This window comes from Emydura macquarii, unplaced genomic scaffold (assembly GCF_026122565.2).
Source record: "Emydura macquarii macquarii isolate MOO-44397 ecotype Brisbane River unplaced genomic scaffold, CSIRO-AGI_Emac_v2 contig_1451, whole genome shotgun sequence".
NCBI classification, from domain to species: Eukaryota; Metazoa; Chordata; order Testudines; family Chelidae; genus Emydura; species Emydura macquarii.
In genome coordinates, this window is record NW_027131588.1 from 22810106 (window position 1) to 22829951 (window position 19846).

The window sequence follows — 19846 nt, forward strand, 5'->3', positions numbered from 1 at the left end:
AGCCCCCTTGGCGAAAGCCAGGATTGCAGGGTCAAGGCATAACATGGTAAAGGCACAACAGCTCGTGTTAAATGGTAGGCACTTCAAAGCTACGTTTATTTAGTTTCCTGTTTGTTGGGCAGTTTAGTTCTACAATTAGCTCCGGGCCCTTTTCAAGTGTTTTGTTTATTTGGTTCTAGCTGGGCAATTAACCATTCTGTTGGCTCTAATTCCTGTTCCTCTTTGTCTGGAATTTGAATCCCTTCTGCTCAGTCCTCTTAAGAGAGCTTAGCGCGTTTTTATCCTTTCTCCAGGTCGCCCTGCCTCCCAGTCACTACTTACGTGAAAAAGGAAGGGCTAGTCACTTGTACCAACCGTTCTCTTTAATTAATGGCACATCTGGTTCACTGCAACAGCCTTCATGGAAAGGATGGATCCCAGCGAGGTGCCGCTGCCTCGCACTGTCAAATAGTCGCAATGCCTATTGTACAAAGGGTGCCCAGAGAGACAGAGAGTCGTCGTTTTGTTTCAGAATTCAGATGAAGATATGAACCTGCCTGATGTTATACTTTTGCCTGAAATCCCACTCCCTCATTGACGTCAACAGGAGCCAAGTTAGGCCAACACCTTTGAAAATCCCACCCTGGAAGTCTACTCGGGTTTTGAAACGTGAATGGTCGGTTTCAATAGAATGCTACACGCTTAGTGCTTGGCTGTTCTTCTCTTTCCCTATTTACTTCTCATGCTTAGACATTAGAGACCGAACCCAGCTTTCATTTCCAGTAGTGACTCCATTCTGGATTTACACCAGTGAGACTGAGATCAGAATGTGGCATCTGATGAAAGCCAGCATGTTGCGTGTAAGAAACGCTTCACACTGTGTATAATGAATGCACGTGGCAGCAGCTACTTGGCACATGCATATCTTAGCTTGAATATAAAATGGCAAAGAAACTGGGTCCTGTTACATGTCGGAGAGTGTAGTCTGCTCTTTATTGTGAAGAGGAGCTGTAATAACCGAGCTCTCATCATTAGTGTTATTTCAACCTTAAAATTAACATCTATTCTAAAACGTTGTATAATTTCCCAGGCACCATTATACACAGTAATAGTTATCAAGGTATATGCAGGAAAAAATAGCAAATCTTTCATTAATTCCCATGTGCCATTGTATTTCCTCGATGGTGGAAATGGAAAACATTATCATCTAGTGGGAGATGTCACTGTTTAATTTAAAACCTTTATTGTGGTTTGAATAAACTGGCCACAACTTGGTTACTGCCTGATTTTTCCATTTACTGTATGTTTAATTTAAACAGATTAAAGAATGCGAATCTAGATCTCTGCTACATGATCCTGGGAATGCCCAGCCCTGCATACACTTGCAAACGGGGTGCAGTACTTCTAAGAAGTCCCCATAGCTTCAATGGGACTATTTGTGGCAATGAGCATTGTGGGTCTGAGCCTGTATCCATGGGAGACAATGGTAACTCTGCTAGGGGTGCAGATGTGAGCTTTACTCTCCAGGGTAAGTGCCTGCAGGATCAGAATGGAATAGTTGTTGAGGGGAAGAGGGAGAAGAGTCACCTCAGTATAAAGCACAGCAGGTCAGATTTGTTGTTGAAACTATTTCCCATTGGAAAATGCCTTTTCGACTGCACTGAATTTTTCATGAAATTGTATTGATTTTGCTGAAATTTCCTAAGGAAAAAGAAATGTCCAGACAATTTTTTTTTTAGGATTTTCCTTTTTTCAGGAAATTTCAAAGCTATCTTTTGTTCTGTTTTGGAAAAAAGCCAAATTTCAAAGTTGCAGCATTTCCCACAAAAAGCATGGAAATTCTGAGTTTTAACCAGCTCTGGTATAAAGCCAGTTTTTGGAAAATGATTGAAATAAACTGATCATAAAAAGCAGGTCATCTGAATTCTCAGTCACATCCCATTGATGTTTTGTAGCGAGATGCTCTTTCTAACAAATTGCAGTCATTTACTAATGATTTCCATGCTTTCTTACAAGTGATCAAACTACTGATTGATACACAAGGAGTATTAGGAGTAGAATAACTATAGAATTATGCTAGGTGCTGTACACTGACGTCTTCCTAAGACTTATTTTTATTGCATCTGAAATAATGCTGACTTTGAAAGAATTCTAGCTAATTTAGAGGGGGTTGTTTGGTTGTTTATTTTGTTTTTGTTTTTACTAATTTTACCCCATTTTAATATTATTTAACAAACCATCAAATTAAATTAATATGCCAGATTCCTTTTCTACTTAGACATTTTGGTGGCCTCAAACCTCTTAAATATGTTGACCAGAGCTGGAAGCTAGCCCTGCCCTGCCCTGCGCATGATGGTGTCATTTACACCTGCACAAAGTCAGTGGAAAATGGGTGTTAAACGCTACCAAAATCAGAACAGCAACATTTTATACCCATTTTGCACAGAGGCAAATAATGCCATAATTCACCGAGCACTGCAGACGCAGGCCCCTTGTATATTGGTAACATAACCTCGACACGGCTTTATTATTGTATTTCTTCTTTAGGGATTCAGTGCAGTTGAGGCCACCGGAAGGTAATGACCGTCAGTCACTATCATCCTAGGCCAGATTAGAACAAGGGATTAAAGGCCTTGGAGTCTATTACCAGTTCCCTGAGCCCTTCAGTAATCGTTTGACTTGTGTGCTTCTGTTGGGAAAAAAACCAAGGGCTTGTCTACATGGTGGGGTAATGTGCACTACAGAAGGTGTGATTTCTGCGCACACTAACGTATTGCACATTAATTGGTCCGTGTAGACCCAACTGTGCACACTAACGGTTCCCTGGTGCACTTATACATAGTGCTGTTTGAGACAGTCCTACATTAAAATGCACCCAGGAACCTTTAGTGTGCACCAGCTGGGCCGACATGGACCAATTAATGTGCAACACATTACTGCACTTCAAAATCACCCTCCCTACCGTGCGCATTACCCACGGGGTAGACAAGCCCTCAGTCTTTAGGCCCATGTTCTGGCTGGGTTCCAGGCAATACCTGACATTGTACTTTCTATCAAAAAGGCTTTATTCGTAAATCAATCTGAACACATTATTCTCATCACATTGCACACTTGTGTTATCTTTCTTGGACTCCATGCGAGAGATCAACTGGTAGCATTTAGCAACCTTAGGCATCAGAGGTGCTGCCTTTTTAGGACTGCAATCTCATTTCCTCGCCTTCCACAGCAGCACAACAGGGCATGCCTTTGCGCACACAAGCATCATGCAAAATCTTTTTCTTTCTAACACAGGAAAGGTCTCCTGCAGTCCTTTTTCCTATACTCCATTTTTCCTGTAATTGGGCCTAAACTTGCTTTTCTCCTGCATTGCTTCACATGAGCTGAGATGTTTGCTGGCATATATCAAAGTCAAGGAGAAGGGAAGAGGAGGAAAAAAACACAGTAGTCTGCCAGGTGGCATTGGGGGAAACAGTAAAGCTCCAGGCTGGAATTAAGATGCCAAACTAGGGTTGGGATGGGGGCCTCATATTTAAATCTCACCTCTTGTCACATAAGGTGCCAGCCTCCTTCACATAATTTGATCTCCATTATGAGAACTGTCTGAGCTCCTTCTTGGACAACTATCTGAGGATTATAGAGCCCTTTAGAAGCAGTATTAACTAAGTCACCCTCCCTACGCTCTTATGAGGTACAGTTGGCAAATACGAGTATTACCCTTCCACAGATGGGAGGAAAATGCGATGGAGCATTTAAGGCCGGTATTTTCAAGACAGTCCACTGGTTTTGGGTGCCCCAGTCTGAGGTACCAAAATGCGTCGAGTAGGGCTCCCAATATCTGTGTAGATTTCAAATACAAAGGCGCCTGTCCGAGGCTGGTACACAATTAAGCATACAATAAATACGGCTAAATTAAACCTTAGCAGCATTACAACCATCAGTTCCACAGAAAGTCAGCCAGCCAGCCAGCCAGCCAGCGACCCATTTCATCATCCAGGAAGCACACCCTCATCCCCCGCCCCTAAAAGCCCTCTCTTCTGCAGCATGCCCAGAAAGCCACCACCTTCCGGCTATTTCAGACCAAGGAGGGACGCAAGTTTGCTTCCACGCATAACGGGCCTGAGTTACTGCTCAGATATCCAAATGGGTCTCCATGGGACCTGCAGGGGACTTTGCCACAAGGAGTCTCCACCTCCATCCTCTCCTGCCCATGAATTTGTGCAAATCCTTTACCCTAGAGAGGGATCAGGCCTGAGGGAGCCTGGCGTGGCCCTGGTCCATCTTTCCCCATTTCTGCACCCCCTTGCAGGTTCCAACGAGTTTGTCTTGCCTCTGCTTCCATAAGTGACGGGGAGAATATGGCCCAGTGATGACAAGCGCTTCTGCCCCATCCACCAGGATATTTACATTCGGACTAGCCTGTGACGTCGCTCCTGCAAACATTGCTGTTGGAGCTAGTACTCCTGGGAAGTAGGTAAAAATATAGCATAGGCCAATCAAGGGGTCAAGGAGCCTTGTATTTGATGGTCACACAGTGGGAAGTGCATTCAGGCCAACGCAAGCACTTCAGTGGGAAAGGAGAACAGGAAATGGACTTCTCAAGTGTGCATCCCCTTTCTGGCTTCCTCACACAAAGTGACAAGGATCACGACTCTGGGGGTCATTGGTTCTCTCGCCAAACTTATCCCTACGTCCTTCAGTAGCTCCCATGCGCACTTCCGTCCTGTGAAGCTTGGTACTCGGTGGGCAGGTCTGAAGCCAAGTGGCCAAGTACATCATAACTCGCAGTTGCTATATCCCCCTTTATCTTTTATAATTTCTCGTTCGCAATAACCGAGGCGACAGGGTTTTTTTGACCAGGTGCCCCAATGTGCCCGAGGCATCCACTAATCCTCTCCCCATCACTTAATTGGGTAGTGGGTTTGAGGGCAATGGCCTGGCGGCTTAGCACCAGCCCAGCGCACTGCTGCAATGAAGAGAGAGGCAGAATGTGTAGCAACTTTGCATGCTGGCTCCATGGGGCATAGCACTTCAGCGGCGGTGGAGGGGCCGTGCTTTGTCTCTGGTGACAGTGGATCCAGTTTCACAGAGATGCCGCTCATTCCCCTTCCTCGCTGAAGGACAGATGTCGTGCTGCTGATGGGCAAAGAGAAGGCTGGGTCGGAAGAGCTGCAGATTATACTAGAGTAAAACATTGGCTCTAAAGCAAACACCTAAGGATGCTGCTGACACCTGCTTTTAATGGGGTGATCCAGTGAACTAACTCTGATGCTGGTCTGTGCCATAAGAGGAGGAGAGCGCATGCTGTGTGGGCCATGAGCTACTGACTGCACCATTCATGTGTTTCCTTTTCATTTCTAAGGGCTGTCACCTTGATGTCAGTTTGGTTGAATTTCTTTTTCCTCCCTTTATCCTTAGCATCAAAACAAGTTAATGGTATCTGGACCCAGACCCCATTCAGGATGCTCCTTGATGGCCTTGATGGCCACTTTTTAAGCTCACAGATTGTTTTCAAAGCATCTGCCAAGGTCTTCCACAAAGATCTCAGGCCAGCTCATCAGCGGCTTAACTCGGTGTACCGCCATTGAAAGCCCCAGCTGATGGTCAGGTCTCTTCCCAAATGCCTACGTTTTCTGAACAGAGCCAGCTCCGGGGGCAGGCTTCCTGGCTGTGGATCGCAAGCAGAGATAGGCACCTCCCTGCAGCCTGGACTTAGGAGACTAACTCTGCGAGAGGGGCAGGGCTGAGGACACACAGCATTTCCCACTGATTAGCCTCGGCAGCTCCCCGTCTAGCGTACTCGCTTCTGTGGATCCCATTCTTAGGCACCTCACTCAGGATTTGTAGATCCCAGTGTTGTTCCAGTGATTTTCTAGATGCCTGAAAGTCCCTTTGTGTATCCAAGCCCAAGAGCCTTTTCCTGCTCCCATGGAACCAGATATGAAGTCCCCATTGACATCATGAGCAAGGCTCAGACACTTTAGAGGTGTTGGTTAGATCCTAGAACCATAGAAGGTTAAGGTTGGAAGGGACCTCAGGAGGTATCTAGTACAACCCCTGCTCAAAGCAGGGCCAACCCTGACTAAATCATCCCAGGCAGGGCTTTGTCAAGCCACATCTTAAAAAAGTCTAAGAATGGAGATTCCACCACCTCCCTAGGTAACCCATTCCAGTGCTTCACCACCCTCCTAGGGAAAAAGTTTTTCCTAATGTCCAACCTAGACCGTCCCTACTGCAACTTGAGACCATTGCTCTTTGTTCTGTCATCTGCCACCACTGAGAAGAAGCCTAGCTCCATCCTCCCTGGAACCCCCTTTCAGGTAGTTAAAGGCTGCTATAAAATCCCCCCTCATTCTTCTCTTCTGCAGACTAAACAAGCCTAGTTCCCCCAGCCTCTCCTCATAAGTCCTGTGCTCCAGCCCCCTCATCATTTTTGTTGCCCTCTGCTGGAGATGTGGAAGTCCCACCTTGTGCTCTGGGTCCAGTCATGTCATTTATGCATGGCCTGCTTTATGTTGTATAACTTTATATTCTCTTCTATCATCCGACTTTTACAGCTGGTACCTCTATTAACGCACTAACTCTCGTCACGCCCTTTATAAATATGTACGTGGGCTGTTTATTCGTTAATATTAACACCCATGCTGTAAAGCAGCAGCAGTGCCATTTTGAGGTCACCCTTTAAGGGCCTTTTCTCTTCTGACAGTTTGAGAGTGCATCAATCAATTTAGGCTGCTGGAATTCACTCCCAGGGCACAGAGCGGATGACCAGTGGGACAACAAGTGTTGCTCTGGCTTTGACTTTCCTCACCTCCCCAACCATCTTCTGTAGACCACGTGGTTCTCTGCTCATTGGGGTACGCCCCTATGCCGCACCCCACTGATTTCAGTAAGAACCCCCTGCCCAGAGTCAGTCTCAGGACAGGGACTTACTTAGTGAAGAGTGAAGGTTTAATTAAAAGACAAGCAAATCGTGGCGCCACAGGAAGGTGACACATCCAGAGGAGAGTGACTCTGTTAGTAGGTCCCGGTCCGGCACTGCTTTCAGCTGCCGATGCCCTCTCCCATGCAGCTGAACGCGCGTTATGGCAAGTCTGCCTCCGTTTCCCTTTAGTTTGGCCATTCACAGTTTAGCCCTGTGTCTGGTAGTTCCTCATTATGATCCCAGCTCCCTGGCTGGCTCAGTAATAATCGCTCCCTCTTGGAGCAATGAACAGTCTAGTGAATCAGGAGGTCGGTAACCCTACTGAAGGGTAGGGTTGACAGACTCCAGCCTCCAGGGGTTCAGACCCCCTTGCTCCACAGGCTTTTACTAGGGGTTGGCCGGGGAAGCCAGGCACATCCACTCCTCTGAGTTCCGATCCAGAGACCTTGTAGAAAACAGCTGGAACCGGGTTTTCCCCATCCCCCTCTGCTTCCCACCACACCGCTCTTGTAGGCTATTTCCCAGACTCGGCGCTATGATCCTCTTCTCCTGGAGGACCCGCTGCCTGGGCGGCTTCCCGCCCAGCCCATTCCTGCAGGGCTCAGCTCTCAAACAGTTCCTCGGCCTTTCTAGCAGCTACTCTCCTTTCTGCTGACCTGCAGCCTTTTCCTCTCCCCACCTGTTGCAGGGCCACTGATCAGCCCAGCTGGCGAGGCAGCTAGTCTTCCTGTTAAAGTGGCTGGGACAGTGGGCGCTGTACTCCATGATGGTCTCCTTCTACATGAGAGAAGGTGGCTGAAGCTACTTGGAGAGTACTGTGTGTAGCTCCCATCCTGGACCAGACCCTATTTGCATGTATCCACTTGCTCCTCCCTCAGAAGTGACTCTGCGGTCACCGTGGGACCAACAGGCCCTGGGCTCACTGGGTGGCTGGGGCTATACTGGCTGTGGTGTCTCCAGCTGGTGGGCAGGTGAACAAATGAATGGTTGCGACCTCTAGGATGCCAACAATTATTATATAGTAAAGGCAACAAGGAGCAAGCAGATGTCAGAACAAAAATCTTCCATTATGGTAGCAGACCAGGGTTAAATTCAAGGAAGTGGTGTAAGTAGGAACCAAGGATAAAAAGAAGGAATCAAGGGGAACAGATAGAAAAAAGGAATCCAATGACAATCATCCTGCTTTCCCTCCTGCAAGTCGCCACCTCCCCCTAACAACAGAATATAACTGAGAGACAGGCCCTAACCCCATGTGCTGTCCAAAGGTCCATTGTCATGTGGTTTCCTTGCGGTTTTGCTCTTGGGCGGTACATGTTTGAGGAGGCTCCGCATGGCTGCAGGGTTTTTTTTCCCAATGGCATTAGCGCCAACTATCCACGTTAATTCCCCAGCACACTGTTGTGAGCATAGATGCCCCGTAGCTGGAGAAGTACAAGAACAGGCTTTTACAGGGAGCTGAGATGCTGGACCAAGGAAGGGCTCACTACAAACAGTCCATCTACTTAGGATCCTGCCCTCTCGGTTATTTCTGGGCTCTCGCTGCTCCGCCTGCCCCCAATAAATCTAATTTCCAAACTGAACATCGTGGCAACCACAGTCATTTTCCTGATTTTTTCCAACCCTCTCCGGCAAACAAAACTGGACCCACTGCCCTCGCTGGGAGAGGGGGACAAAAAGAATGCAAACAAACAATGAGCGTGTTGAGACTGAACCAGTTCCACTGTTGCGAGGCTCTTTGGGATTCAGCTGCCACGCCGAGAAGCCTATTTGGTAGATCTTGTGCTAATTCTCCATGATGAAAAGCCGCCTGCCTCCTGGGAACTACCTACAGCCTTCAAGAGTGGTCAGGTCTGGCAGTTTTATCATGCACACTAAGAGAAGACATAATCAATTCCCCAGTTGACACTTTACACTGAATACCCACTTTTTCAGCTTGATAGCAGGACTAAATTAGTTATTTAGCAACTAGACCCTAATTTAAAGTGAGCAAGTGCCTTGACAAGGATCATTGTTCAAGGCCATTCCCCTTTGCTTTCAGATGAGAGGCCCACAAATCCCTGGAAGGTGATAAATAGACAATTAGAAAATAGATATATTTTGTTAGATCTACAAAGCCCCCCCCGGTGCTGTCAAGCGCACAATAAAGGGGGTGCCAGTAAATTGGTGGGCAATGAAAGCCAGCTGCACTGTCATCACTCCAACAGACACAAAGCCATATGTGGCCATTTACAGGACATCCCTGAGAATAGATTGGGCCAATAAGACCAGAGGGAACTAAAAATACTTGACAAAGTTGGCTGCTCTTCATTTAACAAGAATAAAATATCTAATGGAGTGTAATGGAGACCATCAATCACCTCTGTGCAAAGCCTGGCTCTAATACTTTACTTTTAACTATGAATGTAAGTTTCTTTTCTCTCTGTAATAAGTCAGAAATGAATATCCTCTGTCTGCAGCAAGATGATCTTGTGTGAGTGTGTACCTAGTAGCAGGGACATAAAATAAATTTTGACTTACTTAAAAACAGGGAGAGAGAATGAGCAAATCAGGACCAATACAGCCCTACACACTAAAAACAACATGCCTGCATTTGGAAATTAGTCCATTCAGCCTGGCCCGCTTGGTTTTATTTATTTATTTTTTTAATCGTCGGCAGTTTTGCTGGCAGGGGTACATGACGGAAAGTTTGTCAGTGATCTTTTAGGAAAACATAGTTTTGGAAGGTCAGTTTGCTTTTCAAATGAGGTGTGGAATAAAAAGCAGGCAGAGTCTAGCATAGGATCGATACTACAAAAGCTACTGTGAGGCTTAAGCGGTAAAGTCAGACTTGATCCTGGACTCATTCAAAATGATATGTCCTTTAAGAATGATATTTAGCATTCGAGCAGCAGCAGCTCCTCCTACAACACTTTGCCGTAAGGGCATGTAAGTGATGTCGCCTTCTGGCAACCTGGTGGTTTTAGTCCAGATCATGCAGAAGAAATGGAAAATCTCTGCATTCTACTATCAGCTGTATAAAATAGCTCTTGTTTGCCCCATCCATCTGTGAGAGAGACAGACAGAGAGACAGACGGACAGAAGATAGTTCTTGTAATCAGTAGAAACTGATTTTTATTATCGATGAAACATGACATTGTTCAGCGATGAATCCCTACTGAAATATCAGCTAGCAAATCATAACCCATTAGCAGTGCACATTAATATTAAAATTCCAAGATCCCCATAAAGCAAGAGTTTTGCTATGGCAATTAAAGAGTGTACATGAATGCAATGTCTTATTTCTGTTACCCATTTTTGGCTGCTTTCCTGTCTTCAGGCAACAGTCATAGTTTATTTTGCAGAAGACCAAATGTCACACTCTGCATGTACTTTGTTGTACCAAAAGCAATAAAGTCAGCTTCCATCATGAAAGTGTCCCACAGAACTAATAGAGAATGATAAACCTATAGAATTGAATAGAGAATGCAGAGAATTATATCCCTGTTACAGAATGGTTCAAAACCCCCCAGGACATCAGTTTTTATTACAGTCTATAGGTTTATAGAGTAATTTCTTTAGAACCCCATTGATTTCATCCCTGTTTAATTCTAAAGGAATTTTCCATATGTGTGGTCAGGGAATTAAAGTAGAAGATTTAACCTTTTGCTTAAGATCAACCAGTGCATCCTCTCTCTTGGGACAGGATCTTATACTAGCAGGAGGATGAACTCTGTGATCTGCACAATTTTCTTCTAGCTCTGGCTACTCTGATGATGCTCTCCCTAGGCTGGTCCAGAAGAGAGCATCTTATGCATCCTGACTCAGAGGGGGCAGTGTGCGCTACCGAAACACCCGCACCACTCCTTGCACATTGCTGGTGGCTCTAGGAAGACTAACTCGTGCCTGCTTGTAGCAATCTTACCCATCCTGCAAAAAACTGCAGACCTCCCCCTGCTGTGTTTGAATCAATGACAGCGGTTTTTTCTCACTGCCCCACAGAAATCCTAATTGTACAGGCCTCATTGCTGCAATTAGTCTTAGCAAAATCGAAGAGAAGCTCTAACTTGCCCAGGCTCACAATATGTCTGCATCCAGGATTTCAGCGGAGTATATCTACAATTAAATCCTTTGGTGATTGGTCTTTGCTACCCATTATACCCCTAGAATGGGGTGGTCAATAGGTGGCCTGCAGGCCAGATCCAGACCACCAGCTGCTTCTGAATGGACCCTGAAATATGTTTATTTACTTACGATCTTTATTGTTATTTTTTTATTATTATTATTTCCTCTGGAGTTTGGACCTTAACTCTACCTTGACCAAGAAATTTGGACCTTGACAAAAAATAATTGACTCTCCCTGCCCTAGAACATCCAGTCAGGGCTCTCCACCTCCAAAGACAACTTGAAACTTACACAGCTATTTCTTCATGAATAGCTGCCATTTTTAAATTAGAGTGAAATGTATTAATTTATTTTATATCTCTGTGTGTGTGTGTGTAGATTAAACACCCTTTAAATACATATTTTATGTATACTCATGAACATACATGCATAGGGCAGTAGTATCTGAGTAATACCCAGAGGCCTCAGTTGAAAACAGGTCCCCCCAGTGCTATGCGCTATATGAATATATTATAACTCTGCAGGGCAGGAATTGTTCATTTTCTCTGTAAATGGACAAGACAGACAAAGCTGGGAGAATGATTGTATTATCTCCATTTCACAGTTGAGGAGCCCAGCAGAGGGAGATTAAGTGATTTGCCGAGGTCACATAGAGAGTCCGTTGCAGAGCCAAGAATTAACCCAGAATTAATCCTCAAAAGGCGTTAGGCATCTAAAACCTTGAAGGATCTGGGCCCCAGTGCCTCAGCCATCAGCCCAGCCCTTCCTCTGAGTTTAATGTCAAGACAGCAATCCCTCCCACACTGGCTCAGAAAAGTCACCCTACTTGTAGTTTGTATTTAATCTGGGACATGATGCGAAGCTCGTGCCTCCTTTTCTCCATCCTAGTGGGACCCATAACAAGAGCAGGGCAAACTAGGACAAAATTGAGAGAGAAAAGAATCTATGAGCTGCTTTCTCTATTTTTTACTGTTATTATTTAGGCACAAAGATGGCCACTAATAAACTAGTGATTAAGAGAAAGCATTTGCAATGAGATAAATGCCTCTGGCTGCCCTCCCAGCACTGACAGCCTTTACGTTCGTGCCTCAAAAGTGTCTCCAGCCAGTGCAGAACAAGTAGCTGTAATGGCAGAGTCCAAAGTGCAAAGGACTAGATGAGCCGTGTCACTGAATGGGTTTGTAAGAGCAGCGGGTCCCCCATGGGTTGTTACCACCAATTACAGGAGCAAGGTGTCTGCTCATGGAGAAGACACAGATACAGGCCTGGGCTGAAACACATAAGATAACAATAATAATAGCGCTGCCCTACCTCCAAGGGATGTCACGAGGCTATAAATACATTAAAGACCGTGAGATGCTCATAAACCATAGTAACAGAGGCCAGATAAGTGTAAGCTGCTTGGGGCAGGGACTATCATTTTGTTCTGTCTTTGTACAGCACCTAGCACAATGGGTCCCAGTCTGTGATTAGGGCTTCTAGGTACTATAGTAATACAAGTCAAAATAATAATAAAATAATAATAATAATAAACTTGCACATGCAAGACCAGGTTCTCAGCTGCTGTAAAGCAGTGTACCTTTCATTGGAGCCACACTGATTTGTTCACGGTCTGACCCAATAGCTTCAGTCTTGTTTTGACGGTTGCGTTATTATCCAGGAATCATGCTTGATACAGATCAACAGTAAGGAGACCTTAAAACGGACAGGTGTGCTATTACGAACTGAACAAGGAAGCTGGCCTGGTGCAAGGAGGAGAACGCGGAACTAGACTGAAAACAATCTATGGCTAGCGCCTAGGACAACAAAAGGCATGTGGTGAAAGTGAATCGTGCTCAGCAGAGGAAAGGCCATTGTGTGTGGAGTATGCGTGTGGAAAGGCATCTGTCAACACCACCAGGTTCTGCAGTTCTCAGTGATCTGCAGTCTGTGCTTTGCACACAGAAATTGAGAGTCCAAAACTCCACTGGAAAAAAATATGCTGTGCACGCAGTGGTCCACAATGGATAGATCCATCTTCGCTGGCTGGGTCAAAACATCCTGCCTATGATCGTTTCCCCCAATTTCTCATGTGTGTGTGTACGGGGAGAAGGGGTCAAACTGATTCAAAGTACTGCTGCCTTAACATTACCTGTTACTGTAAGTTCCCTGACACTAGTGTCTAGGGCCCTGATGTGCTAGGTGCTGTACATACACTTGTGAAGAGACAGAGAAACGATGGAAGGCAGGCAGGATTATTATCCCCATTTTGCAAGGGGAAACTGGGGGACAGAGGCCAGATTTTTAAAGATCTTTAGGTGCCTAAGGGTGCAGATAGGCATCTAGGGAGATTACCAAAAGCTCCCAGGCACAGCCTCTTTCTTCCCTCCACCCGCACAACCTCATCCATGCACACCAGCCAGTCGCCCCCACTCCCACCCTCACTTTCTCCCTTCCCCCAGGTTCCCACCCTCAGGGGCCTCACGCTATGGCGCTAAAAACTGCAGTGTAGACGAACCCCTGCTCGGGCTGGAGCCTGGGCTCTACGACCCCACCCCCCTTGCAGACCCCAAGCTGCAGCCCCAGTGGGAACGTCGACAGGGCTCTTCTTAGAGGCCCAGGCTCTGAGACACACTACCCCAGATGGTTGATTTGCAGTGCTGACATATCCTCCAAGGTCTGTGCTCCCTGCTCCGTGCCTCCACCCACGGCTGCTTGCCTTCTGGCGGGCATGGAGCAGGTACCCCACCGTGTCCGTTGCCTGGCTGAGAGCTGGAGCGGTGCCAGCCAGGCCTAGCCCCTCGCCCTTTTGCATGGCCACAATCACCTGCTCAGGAGATCAGAGTTTACTTTACAATCTATGACCAAAATTATACTTCAAGCTTTCCAAATTGCACACTGCAGGGATACAACGTATCGATAAGAACCCTTTGAAGCAAGAGGTGGTGGAGTTATTAGACAGGTCTTTGCTAATTATTTACACGGCACATTCTTAAAGATCCAAGATTAAATTAACATAAATTGTATTAATAAAAAAAAAAATCCCTTGCAAATGCCTTCGGTTTGGCGATTTTCTTGTACTTTGTTTACATTTGCTAGGACATAATGAGGCCATCTTGGTGCCGATTTGCGTCTCTGCTAGAAACGTGATTCAAGAGCGCAGCCTATCATTGTCGAATGAAATTGCCAGAGAAGTAATTGCTTTTCAGAACGAGCTCGTGTTCATTTATATGATTATGATTTGTTGATTAACCTTTTTTCTTCCTTTCTGTACTTTGCATAGTAAGCAAGATCTTCCCGCTTTGTAGCTTTGTCATTTTAATAAACCTTGGCATAGAGACAGAAATCCAGAGACCATTGTATCCTGGGGTAGGACCACCTGAGCCCTAATTAATCAATTTATTGTGGATTCTGAGAGGTATCAGGTTAACCAATTCTCCTTGACGAATCAAGAACCCATTAACCATTCTTGTTACACTTTGTGTGAGGTGTGACATACCTTAGAGGTTTCTTAATAGAAATTAGCTTCCCGCATCAGCCAATTGCTGCATGAAAACAGAATAAACCAATTCACCTAGATCTCACCAAAAATCCTTAGGCTAGCTCCTCCAACAATGCAAACATCAAAGATCATATTTTTATACCTATCTCCAGCTCAGAACACAGCAGCAAGGGGCAAACATACAGCAACCCATCCGTAAGTTTGAAAGTCAATTGAGAAACTCAGGCAGATGAAAAGGACGAGCTGACATTCTCTGTACACCTCCAAGTATTGCTGAAATCGATAAGTGGTAGCACATAAAAAGAAAAGCGAGGAAGCAGAATTTCAGGGCAACAGAAAAGATGACACCTAAGACAGATGTCTTCCTAAATGCCTATGCCTCCAATACTTCACAGGGAACTCGAAGGGAAAGTGATCACATGCTTCCCCTATGCTTCAGTGGTATCAAAGACCAGATTCTCCTCTTCCACTCTTAAGCCTAAGTAGCTGGGCTTGACATGAGGATTTCCATGGGGATAGGTGGGTTAAGACATCTTTCTCCCCACTTAGAGGATGATATTGCATCCTCCTCTGATCCCTCCCATACACAATGTGAAGATGGAAGGCGCCTCAGTCAGACAGATTCTGTGGCATGCAAAGGTGGGCAGAACAGCTTGTCTCAAAGCGCTGACAAGTTTTACTAGGACTTTTGACTTTTTGGAACATTTTGCTCAGCTCCAACAGGCTGATTGGAAAACAGCAACAATTGATCAAAAGAAAATAAAAAGGAAAGAAATTGTCAAAGTTTGGAGAATTTGAAAACCATCAGCCAGCTCCAGTGTGATCAGCTCTATTAGCGTCCACACAGCGTCTCCTCCACTCTCTACAGTCCAAGTCCACAGAGCCAGTGATTGCCACCCCGTTAATATCTGACAGCAAACCAGCAGCAGCAGCAAAGTCAAGGGGACTGCTCACCTGCTGGAAGTTGAGCATGTGCTCAAGTGCTTTGCTGCGTCCGCCTGGGGTGCTCAGCACCTTCGCAGCAATGAGCCCAGAGGCAGACAGATGTATGTTTCCAGGACTGGTTGCTAGGCGCCTCACTGGCAGTGTCCCCATGACAATATCTGTGTGTGTGAATTAGATGCATGTTCCTAACTTCGGAAATCTCTCCCGCTCAGACCTTTTTTCCTAGAGCCTTAGACCTCGCACACCCGCCACTGTGTTGTGACCCAAAATGTAGACTTTAAATTCGCATAAAATTACATACCTTTGCACAAAGCTCTGCTCCTAATGGCACGGGGCTTCCAACCTTCCCCTCTCCACCCCAAATCCAGCACCTCTCTTCCTGCCGGTACAGGGATGGTTTCATCCCCCGCCTCCTAGGTGAAGTCCTAGAAGGGCCTGTCCCTCCCCCCTTCCCTTCTCAGGCCTGGTGTGGGAGGCAGGTTCAGTAGGGGGGCTCTGGACACATCCCCCCAGGCCTGGGGTTGCAAATATGGAGAGAGAGGAGCCAACACAATATTCACAAAAGGAGAGGAGGAAGCAAAGCTGCCGTGAGCATGCCTGCTCCTTCCACCCGTTGTGCAACTGGTATCAGCGCCATCTTTGCCCGTCCCCACCCAAAACAGGAGACCCTGGCCTGCCATGCGCCACAGCTCTGATTGGATGCCCTACCCAAGGAGGTGGGGGCGGACAACCAGTCAAAGGGGCTTTCCTCACAGGCTGATTGGTTTTAAAATGCCTTTTAAAAAATCAAGTTAAAAAGAATATTTGCATTAAGAGGCACTAACGAAACACAGTTATTAGTGGAGTAATTATTGAATGAGTGCATGAAATTTGATTGTAAACGCTTACGTTTGGAAAGCGAAACAACCTTCTGTGATGGGGTGTCACTCCTTCTCCAGTCTGGTTGTGCCACGGTGCCTCAGTTTCCCCTCCTTCTTGGGCCCAGAGGTATATAGAAGCCTCATAACAGCTGATTTAATTAATTTCTCCCCTCTTCAGGTCTGCTTTTTTCAGCCAACATCCAGAAAACAAACAATAGAGCAGCTTGGAAATTTTCCATCAAAATGCTTTTTTTTTTTTAATAGAAAAATTTCTGGCTTTGTCAAAATATGTCAGGTGGGTTTTTTTGTTTGGTTGGTTTTGCTTTTTTAACTGAAAAGCTGAAAAAATTCTGTTCTTTGTCAAAAACCTGAACAAATTTGATGAAAATTAAACATTTAAAAAAAAATTATCACCATTTTGTGCCTTCTGCCTCGCTGGTGTGGACAGCCCTCTTGCAGGTCCCACAGCGACCCCACTCTCTCAAGTACGTACCCAGGTGGGCAAATTCACTGCTCTTGTGATTTGGGCTAGCTAGGGCAAAGCTGACCCAGATATGTCTAAACCAGTGGCAGTCACACTCTGTTTGCAGTGTAGACATACCTTTAGAATGAGAGCAGGCAACCCCGTTTACAACAGGCGTGCTTCCAGTTCCAGCCTTGACTCAAGGGACTGTAGTCCTGTGACCCTACCTAGTCACATGCTCCTTCTGATCAGGGCTTCACCTGGTGCTCCTCAGGCCCACACTTCAAGGGAAAACCTGAAAAGACAGGTAGAGTTGGGCCCAAACTCCCTGTTATTCCCTGACTCAGCAGTTTTACTATAGTGTCCTTTGCATGTCAGTGAGTTTCACATACTGTTCCGTGGCCACACTGCCACACAGAAGTGCATAGGGCTGTGAAATAAAGTACTGCTAGATTTGTAAGCAATTCAAAGCAGAGGTGGGCTGCTGGTTATGTGTTAGTACAGCCCCTAGCAGAATGCACTCCTAGTCCATGGCTGGTATTCTTAGCCGCTATTGAGATTGCATTTGAGATAGAGTGTGTGTGATCATGTAATTACAGACGAACAGCTGTCCACAAGTAATGAAATTAGTTGCCAGTTCAAGCGTCAATTTATTTTACAGTAGAATTGTCAACCTTACCAAAGTTACTACAGGCCAGTTGCCAAGGGACTCATGCAGCTTGAATCATCACTAGCCACCAGAAGAGGTTCTCTCTGGTCGCACCCTCGGCACTTTTCTCACAGCTGCAAATTATCCTGTTTTTTACATAAATTCAAAAAGAATCAAATCCAACCTGAACTGGCGCCGTTAGAAGTGACTTTAGGAAAGGACATGCTGTGCGGGTTTGGGTGTGTTTAGCTAAATATAACAATGTACTGTCCCATGTTACTGTGAGCAGGTAGCTCTTTTCTCAACAGCATCTCAATATTTAATTTGCTAAATGCAATTAGCAAAACCACCATCTGTAAGGTTATTTAAACAAACGTATTTACAATTGTGTTTTTCATCACCCTAAAACTCTCACTACAAATAATTCTTTGGAATGAGTCCTGGGACTTACACTAGACAATTTGCCTTCCAGGTGCAGTATTTTATCTAACCCGTTCAGATTATTTCAGAAAAAAAGTGACTGACTGACTCTTAACTAGTAACAAGTAACATTAACTCCTTCAAATTAATTAATGTGACCTTTCTTCCCTCGTCATCTCCAAACAGATCAGTGCCCTTCCAAAATACTCTATGCTGACATTAACAGTGTGAGAAAGCATTCCTTTTCAAAAGTTATCAGTAAGGACATTCATTTCCTTCACTCCCCTTTGCTGAAATGTCTTGCCATGGCTGGGGACTAAGGTAATCTCAAACCACTGCAGGAATATTGATTTACAAATTAAACAGCTATTACCACTTGCAAGGCCTCTTGATGTAGCTACTGAGATGGTAGTTAAGGGTGAGCTGGCAAGCAAGAGATGAGGTCATGTCCACAGTGAGAAAAAAGGTGAGACTACAACAAGATAGCTAACATGGTGTAAAAGGGCAGTGCTCACAGAGCAAGTTGTGGTTATACCTCAAGGTACCTGCTCAACAGGGTTGCAGAATTGGGCCCTTACTTCTAAATTTTATTTTTTTTTTGGCAACCTTATCCAAAAATGGGCCAATGCATCACTTTCAACTTTACCTGTATACTTTGGCCTCCATCATGTGTATCAGTTTTGTGCCCGGAGCAAAGTGTCCAGGATGGATCACAAATCATTGAGGTATAGCACAAAGACACCGGAGATGCCAGTTTTCACAGTTTCATGGTGAGTCCTGTGATATTTGGTTTTTGTTTCCTGGCTTCTCATGATCTGCTTTTGGGCCTCACACTCATGACATTTTTGTCTTTATGAAAAAAGGTCCCATCTCTCATCGTTGTCGATGGAACTGAAGCCGCAGGATGCCCTCAACCAAGATGGCTGCCACTTTTCCACCACCTTTGCAGATGAAAGTGAGGCTGCCCCTAGTAAAAGAGGACCACCATCTTTTATTGTTTTCAAGGGGGCTGACACAAGGCTGTCCTCAGGGAAGATGGGGGTTCCTATGTCACCATGCGGGGGCCAGGAGAATGTGGAGCGGCCAGGAATGGGATTGGGGAAGCAGGGATGGGGAGTGTGTTGGGAAACCGGACAGGATTTGTGAGTCAGAATAGCAGGGGGAAGCAGGAGGCAGACCAAGGAGGTGCGGGGAATGTGAGGGAGCTCAAAGGGTAGGGCAGGGAATGTGGGGTGCAGGGGGAGACTGAGGAGGTAAAAGCAAGGGCGTGGGTTGGCAGTAAGGGAGAGCCCAAGAGTAGGAGACTGCATGGGACAGAAAGGGAACACAAGCGGGAGAGGAAATATAACCATCAGTGGGGGCACATGGGACAGTTGGGCAGCATGAGGGAGAAGCTGGGTGGGCAGAAAACTTCCTGTGACAGGAAGAAAGGATAACGATAAGGAAGGGGGAACAGGAGGGGCACAGGGCAGCTCTCCACCCCTGAGCTGCGGAGAGGGGAGTAGAGCCCTCTCCTAAGAAGTCAGTGAGCAGGGCAATTTTTTACATGTGCATTTCAGGCTGAGTTTTGAATCCGAGATGCTCACGCACAAATCAGGGACAGGCAGCGTCTCTGTCAGAGCTTAGAAATCAGGAGGAAGATAATACACACCTCCCCCCCAAAAAACCCCTAATTTAAAAATAAAAGTCTCATGATTTTTCAGTCAATCTCACAATTTTGCAAAGTGGGGGCTTGGGAATACAGGGGAAATGCTGCTTTTCGCTGTTGTAGTGGGAATTGTGGTGCTATGGCCCACAAGAGACTCACAGATTTTAAGGTCAGAAGGGACCATCATGATCATCTAGCCTGACCTCCTGCACATCACAGGCCCCAGAACCTCACCCACCCACTCTTCTACTAGACCCCTACCCTCTGGCTGAGCTACTGAAATCCTCAAATCATGGTTTAAAGACTTCAAGCTACAGAGAATCCACCATTTACATGAGTTTAAACCTGCAAGGGACCCGTGCGCCATGCTGCAGAGGA